Source organism: Olea europaea, chromosome 21 (assembly GCF_002742605.1).
Source record: "Olea europaea var. sylvestris chromosome 21, O_europaea_v1, whole genome shotgun sequence".
NCBI lineage: Eukaryota > Viridiplantae > Streptophyta > Magnoliopsida > Lamiales > Oleaceae > Olea > Olea europaea.
The window spans coordinates 2,478,044-2,488,939 of NC_036257.1; the positions used below are offsets into that span (position 1 = coordinate 2,478,044).

At 34.3% G+C, this 10,896-nt stretch overlaps 1 protein-coding gene across 2 annotated transcripts in view; it reads left to right on the forward strand.

Annotated features, from left to right (window-relative positions):
• The first annotated feature begins 271 nt into the window (after positions 1-271).
• LOC111370386 overlaps positions 272-10,896 on the forward strand; it is a 27,566-nt gene continuing 16,941 nt past the window's right edge. The window contains exons 1-3 of one of the 2 annotated variants that reach the window (XR_002698403.1): positions 278-420; positions 955-1,260; positions 2,413-2,838. The gene's annotated coding sequence lies outside the window, so the exon portion shown is untranslated. Of the gene's footprint in view, positions 421-954; positions 1,261-2,412; positions 2,839-10,896 lie in introns of those variants that run through there. The other variant, XM_022992068.1, reaches the window with a different exon arrangement.

Consider the following 10,896-nt stretch of genomic DNA (forward strand, 5'->3'; position numbering starts at 1 on the left):
AATCTTCAAATTGTACAGATTTTAATTTACCGTCTTGAAATTATTAAAATGCATACACTCATGTTCTCACTCTTCTTGGAAACATGGACAAAAACACATTTTTCACTTTATTTATTACTAGTTGTTGATAATTAAATAATGATAAACTTAAGAAAAAATTTTGCAAAAATTATTTTTTCAATAATATTAAATACATTTTCTTAATTTGTGAAAAACAAAATTACTTTTATCCAAATGAGGCCAAGAGAGTATGTCTTTTTCTTTTAGCCCGACACGCTCCAGATCATTCCCTTGGTGGCCGGCTGTGACAAACTAAATGGTTAAAAGGACATGAAACCCTATAGTGTGAAGAAAACAAGAAGCTCACGCCTCAACCATCTGTCTTCAACGCCGCCATCGGCTTCAATTCCATTAGATCGGGTAAGAAATACTCACCTATTGGAGCAGTATATGGGTAGATTTTTCCCATCTGGGCATGAATTAAAATATTTCTCATCTTCTTTATGAGGATTAGAAAGGTGTAAATTTTTTAGATTTATACAAATAAGCTTTAATTTTTCAAGATAAGTTTGTTCGATCCACGTATTAGAGATCTGTATGAATTTATTGGGATATGGTTTTCTTGCTCATCTGTTCCTCGCCTTATCATCGGGTCAGCTGTTAATTTCCTTTTTGGCCATTCATGGCATAGAGCTTGAAACAATGAGTAATATGAAGAAACTACTAAATTTTATGCTTATATTTTATTTTTATTTTGAAGTGAGCCTGTATTGTGTGAAAACAGAACTGGATCAAAAAGGTCTGTTTTGGTTTCGCCACCCTTATAATTAGGGAAAATAAATAAATAAATTTTGTGTAAAATACCCTCTGTTTTGTCCAGTGATAAAGGAAATTGGACTGAACTGTATTTTGTCCACCTTTATTAAATGACAACCCAACTTGTTATTTGGACAGGATGGGCATCTGATCACAATGTAATGTGTTGGATTCATTACTCTCAAAAGGCTACACAACTCAAACAACTTGGTTTTCCTACCATAGAAAGAGAAATCAGATCAAGAAAATGGCCCAACTGTTCATCATTTTCAAGAGGCTTGTCAATTTACTAATTGTGGAGGGTAAATTATGTTTCCGTACGAATGACCAGGTGCTTTATGATGACATTGCTCAAAGCGAGATAAGTGGAAGAATATGTGATCGAAGAATATATGATCTTGGTATGGGCGGTATAGGAAAAAAGTTACTCTTTCAATGGTGGAGGTATGACTCCTATATGTTAAAATGTTTTCACAGAGTGTACCTCTTTTCTTCCCCACCCCACCCATATTTTTTAGATTTTTTAGCATGGTAACCTTCATCTGTAGATCGTTCATGGACCTTGATATTTGTGCATTATTTGTTAGCCAATAAATCTTGCTCGAGCTACCTATGATCATTTTTCAATGAATTCCCACTTCGCAAGTATGTTCCATGCATATTTGCAAGTTACAAATAACTCATTTATGTTCATCTTAGTCGCTCAAAAATGCCAACGGCAACTGCCGTGCACGTATACAATCGTCAACAATGACTTATTTCATTTATTTATCTCGAACTCAAAGTTGTATTTTAATGACATCCGAAACACAGCTTCCTTCCAGCAATTTTTTTTTTATTTTTTATTTTTGTTTCAAATAGCTGCTCGACATGTAAATCCTTATCATTGGAAATCAAATGAGAAGATTATAGGATGGTCCACTCGATTAAGCTCTTGGGCTTCCACAACGCTTATATATCTGATGGGATAAAACAATCAAATCCTTATTTGTCATTTCATTTTTATTCTCGTTGTCGTGGATTACCAACAAAGTTCTGTGTGTAATAGCGAGATCACGATGATGAGTAACTCTCTTAGGAATAACTACATCATCTTGGCGAGCTATCTCGATCGTGTCCCAAAAATCATTGGCATTCTCATTCACTTCATTCGAATCTTCGTATTTACCTTCATTCGAATGGATGAATCCTCGTTGAATATAAATCTCAGTTCCATGTCATACTGAGAGGGTTAACATTCAACTTTCGTAAGTCATAGTATATTCCCACGTACGATATACTTTCTGTTATGAAAATTGAAATACTATCACGTATATCACTAGTCCAGTTCCATATTTATCGATCATTTTCATCCAATTTCCAAGATTCTACCAATTGACATTGCATTGGATAATGCTTGATATTATTGATTTTGCATCAAATTGGTGTAATTCACTAATGAGCTCATATATTATTATTCTCAACTTGCACGCACGGTTAGAATTGAACATTTGTAATTAGGGCCCATTATTTCCTTATTAAAAAAATTATGGTATGAATTACTCATTGAACAAGTATATGCACATTATTTTTTTATACATATATTTTTACTTGTAGATGATGGCTATTGAATGCATTGACTTTATCTCGGGTGAATGGATGACTCCGAAAGATGGTCGGTATTGCATGTATGTTAAAGAAGTTCACACGTGGATGACATATCTAGATTTTCTGGGCTTCCACCACTTTGTGGGATCCCATTACTATATTGACTACTTCAAGGCCACTACTATGGTGTACTTATTTTCAGATAGTTTTTCTGAAGAATAAATTTGTTCGTGTGCTCTTTGATATGTAGAATAAATAATAGTACAAATAGGTTGGTTATGGTTGTAAGGTATGGTATGTAGTGCAACTTTTGTGTAGTGCGACTTTTGTGTAATGCAAATTTTGTGTAGTTGCTAGTCTTTATTATGCCTTTTGCAATGTAACAAAGTATGTAAGAAAAATTTCAACTATCTTATAGTTGGTGTTGCTTTCCTATTTCACGCCTTACAAATTGTCAAAAAATTTTCTCTTCACAAAGTATTCAAAATTTGCAATCTCTATACATAAGTTTAAAGTTAAATGACATGATTGGGAGCTGACAATTATGAGCTGACAATTATGGTATTAGAGCCAAGGTTTTAAACTCAATCTTGAGACGTGACATATATGCAAATTTTGACTTCTGGCATCAATTCACAACGTAAGTCTTATATTCTAAGTGAAACGTTTTCTTATTGTTCTAAAAGTCGGTAATACAAAGTGAGCCTTTTACTAAATAGGAGATATAAACATAAGTACAATGCTTCATAAGGACATCAAATTGCAAGAGGTAACAATAAAAAAAAAAAAAAAGGTTAAATGTTACCCTCATTAGTGTCTATGTCATCAAATCGATCCTTCAACTTATCCTATCTACTTTATTCGTCAACCCATGCAAAGAACATGGTTTGGGCTTAAGATAAGGCACTTTACATATGATTAAGGCTTGAAAATTTGCTCGAGTTTCAATTTGAAACCTTTGAAACTCGACCATAAAAGCTTCGAAACCTGAAAAGGGAATGTGTTCAGGAGCTATAACTGATTGGAGCCTTTGAAGGTAGTGGTGAAGCGCTATTACTTTCATCTCGTGCCACTCAAAACAACTATTCACCCCTCACTTCCATATATTTCATAAATTTCATTGTCTGCTCACAAGAATAGTACTAAGGTAAGGGGATACCAAAATCTCCCTCTTAAAATCAAATTTCTTCCTTAGCCATACACACCATAGGCACTCGACCAAATAAGAGTTTTCTAGACAAACTGTAATGCCAAAATTTGGGTACTATAGGTTGAGGGATAAACGAAACTTTCTGATAGTTGATCTTCAATCCTTGAGAAAATTTTATAGATCATTAATGGACATTGTTGTTTTGTAATAGACCAGGAAATGTCTTAGAATAGTCAAAGTGATAGTAACATTGCATCAATTGAACACTTGACTCGATTGGTCCGACGTCAAGCTCTATAGATAAATACACTAATCAACAATTACACTTCAAATGGAGAATCTTCTAGGACCAAGGAAGAAAATGATTCTAGTAATCGTTTTCAACAATTAAAACCCCCGGTGTTTGAGGATGCGAAGGATCCAATTGAAGTGAAAAATTGGATTTATACCACGGAACGTGTCTTTACATATGCACATATTTCGGAATCCGAAAAAGTTATATGTGTATCATTTATGTTAAGGGGAAATGCTGGACATTGGTGGGATACCTTAACCAGCACTGGAGAAGCTCAAGACATGACTTGGGAAACTTTTTGCGAAAACGCTCGAGCAAAATATTTCTCTTCTGCAGCCAAATAGCAAAAGTTAAATGAATTTCTATTTTTTAAAGCCAGAATTAATGGCTGTATCTGAGTACATTAAGAAGTTTGAAGAATTGTCATGTTTGCAACTCACGTGACCACTACTAGCAAAGTAAAATTGATTGTTTCATTGGAGGGCTAAATCTCGAATTGTCACGAGATGTACATATGTCAAGAATTCAAGGCTTGAATTTTTCTATGGTAATAGATAAGGCCAGAACAAGCAGAGGTCAAAATAACTTAAGCTCGAGAAATGAAAACCTCAAGCAATAGGCATTGGAATGGTACCACTAAAAGTACTAGGATTGGCAAAAATGCTCCTTGGTTCCCAAGCAAAAAGTTTCGAATGGAAGATAAATTTGATATTCCTGATAAACTTCCTTGTTATGGACCTCGAAGAACCCATATATGTCAGTAATCTTATGTCGATCTTTTCTATCAACAAGTCGAACATTGATTGACATGGAAAATAGTGAGATGACTGTGAGGATAGAGGATGCACATGAGAGCTTTAAACTTCATAATCCATCAAAGCAACCATTAGTCCTGGAGGAGGCCAAATATGTTGCTGAAGAAGTTCAATAAGGGTCGAATAAGACAAAGCCTAAACGTATAGGAAGCCTTGCCCGAGAAGAGAATGGAAAGCTCAAGTTTGAAGGGCAAAAAAATGATGTAAAGATGGAAATTGCAAGGAATGTAATGTTACATGAATCCAACATGAATCACTATGATCAGTTCCTCCGTACAGTCTAATTAAATACTATAAGTTAAACGATTGTTAAGAGGCAACCCAATTTACTAACCATGATATTTATTATGCTTTCAACATCTGCATTGCATATAGTTCGCAGATTCCATTAGTTGTAGGCACATTTTGTTTCAATATATGGGTCATCATATCTGTACTTAGCCTGATAAGAGAATAATTTATTTGAGTAAAAAATAGTAGAAAAATCATATGGTGCGCACCTCTAGGTTCTAGAGATGTAAAAAAATTGGTTATCAAACATGCTACGGTTTTCACTATCTTTTTACTCTTATAATTTCCTTTTTTCGGCCTTGACAAATATTTGGATATCAATCGAAAAGAGCTTAGCAATTTGATAAATGAAATGTATTGTTTCAACAAGCTACTTCAAAAATATCTGACAAAAAATTCGTAGAGTACTATTTTTCTTTTCTTCCCCACCCATTTATATGCTTATGTATACTATAAGACATTGGGGACAATCTACACTTTAAGTTTGGGGGCGAAAAAAGATTGAGTTTTTACTTTTTATATGTTGTAGTGTTTATTGCTTTATTTATAAGAAAAATACAAAAAAATGAATATTTTGAAAAATTTCAAAAGAAATAGTTTCTTTTGTTTGCCTGTATGGGTTAGGCATCCTGCTGACAATGATGAATATATTCGAGATTATGTGTTGATTCATAAATTATGAATATGTTATACGCTTAGATTGATTGATGCTTATTCATGTAAGATTTGATATTAATTGAGCATGTGAATTAAGTTAGACATTGTGAATAAGTAAATTGATTCATATGTTTTATAGGTTGAAATAGTATAATCTAGATGCTTTACCAAGACCGCACTTCATTCTGCATATTTGGGCCAAAATTTATAATCTATGTGTGAAATTTTTTGTATAGATTGTTTAAGATCAATGGGATAAAATATAGCGAAAGTCTTAAGTTAGAGGTCGATTTGTTTGAATAGATATTTAATGAAAGACATTGCACACACACACACACACACATATATATGTATGTATGTATGTATAGAAAGTTTAATGGAGAGAATATATATATGTATGTATGTATATATAGAAAGTTTAATGGAGAGAATGCTAGGAAAAAAAATTGCATGCAATAGAAGACGCACAAGATGCCTCGGTTAAGTCTTAGACACTTGTTTGAGAAAATTTGAATTTTGATAAGGGATTATTAGTCTAGTTGAGTCTTAGAAGTCGAGGCAATCAAATATTTGGAGGATCCTTATTTGTTGAAGCACTGACTTGCATTTAGTGATATCCATCTAAACTATAGAAGGTGAGAAGTTAATATAAAGATTCCATCTTAGACCACACAATGGGAAAAAGGTGAAAAAGAATAAGTTTTGGAGTGTGTGAATCTTACAAATGACGATGGGACATGTTTGACCATTATATATATATATATATATATATATCGTGACATGTGTCATCTAGAATGTATAATGGAGAGAATGCTGGGGAAACAAAGAGAGCATGTAACAGAAGACGCACAAGATGCCTCGGTTAAGTCTTAGACACTTGTTTGAGAGAATTTGAATTTTGATAAGCGATTATTAGTCTAGTTGAGTCTTAGAAGTCGAAGTAATCAAATATTTGGAGGATCCTTATTTGTTGAAGCACTGACTTGCACTTAGTGATATCTATCTAAACTATAGAAGGTGAGAAGTTAATATAAAGATTCTATCTCAGATCACACAATGAGAAAAAGTGAAAAAGAATAAGTTTTAGAGTGTGTGAATCTTACAAATGATGATGGGACATATTTGACCATTAAAGGTTGAAAATTGGAACAACTTGTGAATTCATTAATTTTTACTTAATTCTTCACAAACAAGTCGACGTTGTATTGGAGAAGTGGATATTAATTTTGGTATTGTAATTTTGAAGTTGTTTATAGATTTAATACAAGATCAAATCTTCAGGTAAAAAGTAAGATTCTCTGTCCAAAACATTTTTTATGTTTATGTGTATGTGTTTGTTAAGTTAGATTATGGTTTTGTTTGAAGACAAATCAATGTTTAAGTTTAAGAGTATTTGAAAAGTATATTTTATTCATTTATTTGGACCTAAAAATATAGATATTTAATAATTTTTTAAAAGTAATTATAGCCTAATTTATTGTATATTTCATTTATTAGATAAAATTTGATGATTGAAAGTGGAATTGACAGGAAGAAGGGAAAAAAAAGGCAAAGTCTAAAGTTTGAGAATCAAATTATAAATATTCAATAGTTAATTCGAACCATAAGATAATCTTTAAAGATTTCTAAGAGTCAATTCGATGCAATTAGGAGTAAAAAAATGAACGGAATATTGTCAAAATATTATCAAAAATCAATTTTCAATTGTACAAGTTATATTCTTGATTTTTAGCCGAAGATTTAGACCTATTTTTAGCATAGTAAACGTTCAAATTGGATAAAACTCTATCTATCAACATTATAACTCTTTTCCTTGCATTTCCAATGCATTTATAATTGCTTCAATCAAATATTGGGAGAGAGATATTTGGCCAAAATACTGACTGTTGTGCAAAGACAAAAACATGCTCGCCAAGGTAACTTTCTTTATTCAATTGGAATCCTTTCGAAAGTCAATTTGGAGGTTATTTTCAATCAATATTCGACTCTCAGAAATATCTAACAGCAAAATGCATTAAAAATCCTCTCCTAGATCTCTCATATACATATTATACTCTAACATTCATCAATTATTATTATCAACGGAGGAAAATTCATAATTTTTGTGAGAGAATTAAAGGGCCTTGCAAAATTTTAATCAAATGAATATTCAAACTTGATTTTTGGGCAAAGGCAAGAAGCGCAAGTGGAGATTCATTAAGAAACAATTGAAGAGATTCAAAATTTCAAGATTTAGTTTCATCTTCTCAATTTATCAAAAGTTCGGGTTATGTCTTTCCAATTAAGTACGATTCTTATAATTTCAATATATTAGACTAGTTTTATACTTTGTTAGGATGAGATAAACCCTTGTTATGATATTTTTAGTTTTTAATTAATTATTTTGACTTTAATTTGATTTGATTTGTGAATATTTGTTATAATTTTTATCATTCTTTTCAATTGCTTGATCACCAATTGAATTGCAAGTGGATTTTATTATTATCGAGAGAGATAATATGGTCTAAGTATATTATACAAAAAGTGTAAGGTTCGATGGAGAGTAAAGATATACTTCTATATTTTATATTGTTTCAATAGGTGTTCTAACACTTGTTAATGGAGGGCTGGCCTAGCTTGTTAGCTAGTTGTTATGCGGCTGTTATTTGGGGCCTCCAAAGAAGAGGCATAACAGTAGGCTCTTAAGCTTTGGTCATTTAACTTGTGATCCAAGAAAGATATTTTCTTCATTATTTGCTTAATGCTTTCTAAATAGTATAATTACAGATGAAGCCCTTATTTTTGAAATTGTAGTTGAATAATAATAAATAAATAAATGTTTAAATACTTTTTCGAAATTTAAAATTTTGTATTCATTTGATGGGGTAACAACAAAATAAACAACATAAATCATTAACAATATCCAAGCTATTAAATTAGAAGGCATTATGTTTATGTTATCAATAGGCGTGTCAATTTGACTAATCAGTTTGGGCAACACGTGATTCAACCCAAAAAAAAGTCCGAGCAGACCCCACTCAAAGCTCTAGCAAAGCCCAATTTTCAAACCCATGTGCCTCAGGTAGGGATGGTAATCAAGCTCATCAGCTCGGCTCGAAAAAAGCTTGAGCCCGTCCAGCCCGAGTTTCACGGGGTGCCTTTCTTCTTGGCATAGAAAGGGACACCGTGCGACAGTAGTCTGCCTCGCTAGACTACCTTTCGTCTTTTCTCGATCGCGTCGGGACGAAAGAAAATTTGATTGTAATTTTGTAGAAAGCTTACAATTGAGAATTTGAATACATTGAAAGTAAATTGAACATTGATTGATGAAAACTGAACATTACAATTGATGAAAGCAAAAAATTACAAATGCTGGTGCAGGGGGCGGACACCAGTGAGTTTGAAAGATTTTTGAATGACTAATACCCCCTATAATAGCATTCTGAACAAAAACCCAAGTGACGGGAGTAGACGTTTAAAAGACGAGGAATCATACTAATCTTTTACCAATATCAGAGCTATTTTACAATTAAAATAACTATTACAATGAAAAGAAAATTACAACTCAAACTTGAAGTAATATTTACAATTTGCGGCCGAAGTTGGGCAAACTGCGGCTGCGATAGTGTCAAGAGGCTAAGTAAAACTGCGGTCCTTGACATTCTCCTCCATTTATTTTGGCGACGTCCTCGGTGCCATCAATGCATGATACGCTTCAATTAATGATTTGAAGGCCCCGAGATCTTTTTCTCTTTCCTAAGTATTCTCCTCGCTGCTGCATCCCATCCATTTGACCAAGTACTCCTGATGATCTTTTCTAGAAGCCCGAGTGATTCGATGGTCAAGAATAGCTTCAGTAACCTTCTTTCCAGCTTTCTTCAGTTCAAATACAGGTCGCTTTGACTCATTTTTAGATGCGTCCTCCTTATCAAAAAAGTATGGCTTCAACACACTAACATGAAGGACCTTGTGGATTTTACACCATGAAGGGAGTTCAACTCTGTATGCAACTCTTCCAATCCTCTTCACAATGGGTAATGGTCCAATGTATTTTGGTGACAATCTTAAGTCCTTCCCTCTTGTTGGTTTGTAAACATTTCTGTCGGGAAGCTTAACCATTACCAGATCTCCAACATTGAATTCAATAAAACGGCGCTTTAGATCTGCGGCCTCTTTATACCATTTTTGAGTTTTTTCAAGATAACTCCGAGCAATTTCAATATTTCGTTTCCACTCTTGAGAAAAGCTCTTTGCTTGAGGGGACTTGGTACTTCGTTCGATATCAACGGTATGAGGGAGTAGCGGTTGCTGGCCAGTAACAATCTCAAAAGGACTCTTATTGGTGGAAGAGCTCTTTTGGGCATTGAAGCAAATTTGGGCCGCATCCAAAAGTTTTACCCAGTTTTTCTGCGAAGTAGAGATAAAGTGTCGAAGATATTCTTTTAGCATAGAATTGAAGCGCTCTGTCTGTCCGTCAGATTGTGGATGAAAACTGGAACTCATGCTCAAAGTTGAACCAAGAAGTTTGAACAACTCAGTCCAAAATATGCCAGTGAAACGAGGATCTCGATCACTGACGATGTCCTTAGGCAGCCCCCAGTATTTGACAATATGTTTGAAGAAGAGTTGAGATGTCTCTTCTGTAGATACATACTTAGACGCTGCAATGAAAGTTGCATATTTTGATAGACGGTCCACCACGACAATGATAGTGCCAAAATCCTCAACTTTTGGCAACCCAATAATGTAGTCCATCGATACACTTTCAAATGGCCGGGTTGGAACGGAAAGGGGCTCCAGCAAGCCTGGCTTTTTCTGATGATCTGCCTTATCTTGTTGACAAATAAGACAAGTTTTTACATATGTTGCAATGTCGTCCTGCATTTGAGGCCAGTAGTATGCACGTTGTAGTAGTGCACAAGTGCGTTCCTCTCCGGGATGCCCCACCCAAATTGTGTCATGGCATTCCGTAATTAGTGATTTCCTCAGATCTCCGCCCTTAGGAACATATAGGCGGTCTCCCTTTGTCTTCAATAAGTTTTTACATATGTTGCAATGTCGTCCCGCATTTGAGGCCAGTAGTATGCATGTTGTAATAGTGCACAAGTGCGTTCCTCTCCGGGATGCCCCACCCAAATTGTGTCATGGCATTCCGTAATTAGTGATTTCCTCAGATCTCCGCCCTTAGGAACATATATGCGGTCTCCCTTTGTCTTCACTAGCTTCCCATCTAGCCAGAACTGTCGAGTTTTACCCTGCTTGATAAGGTCGACCAAATATTGGGTAGCCGGGTCCTTCTCCATAAG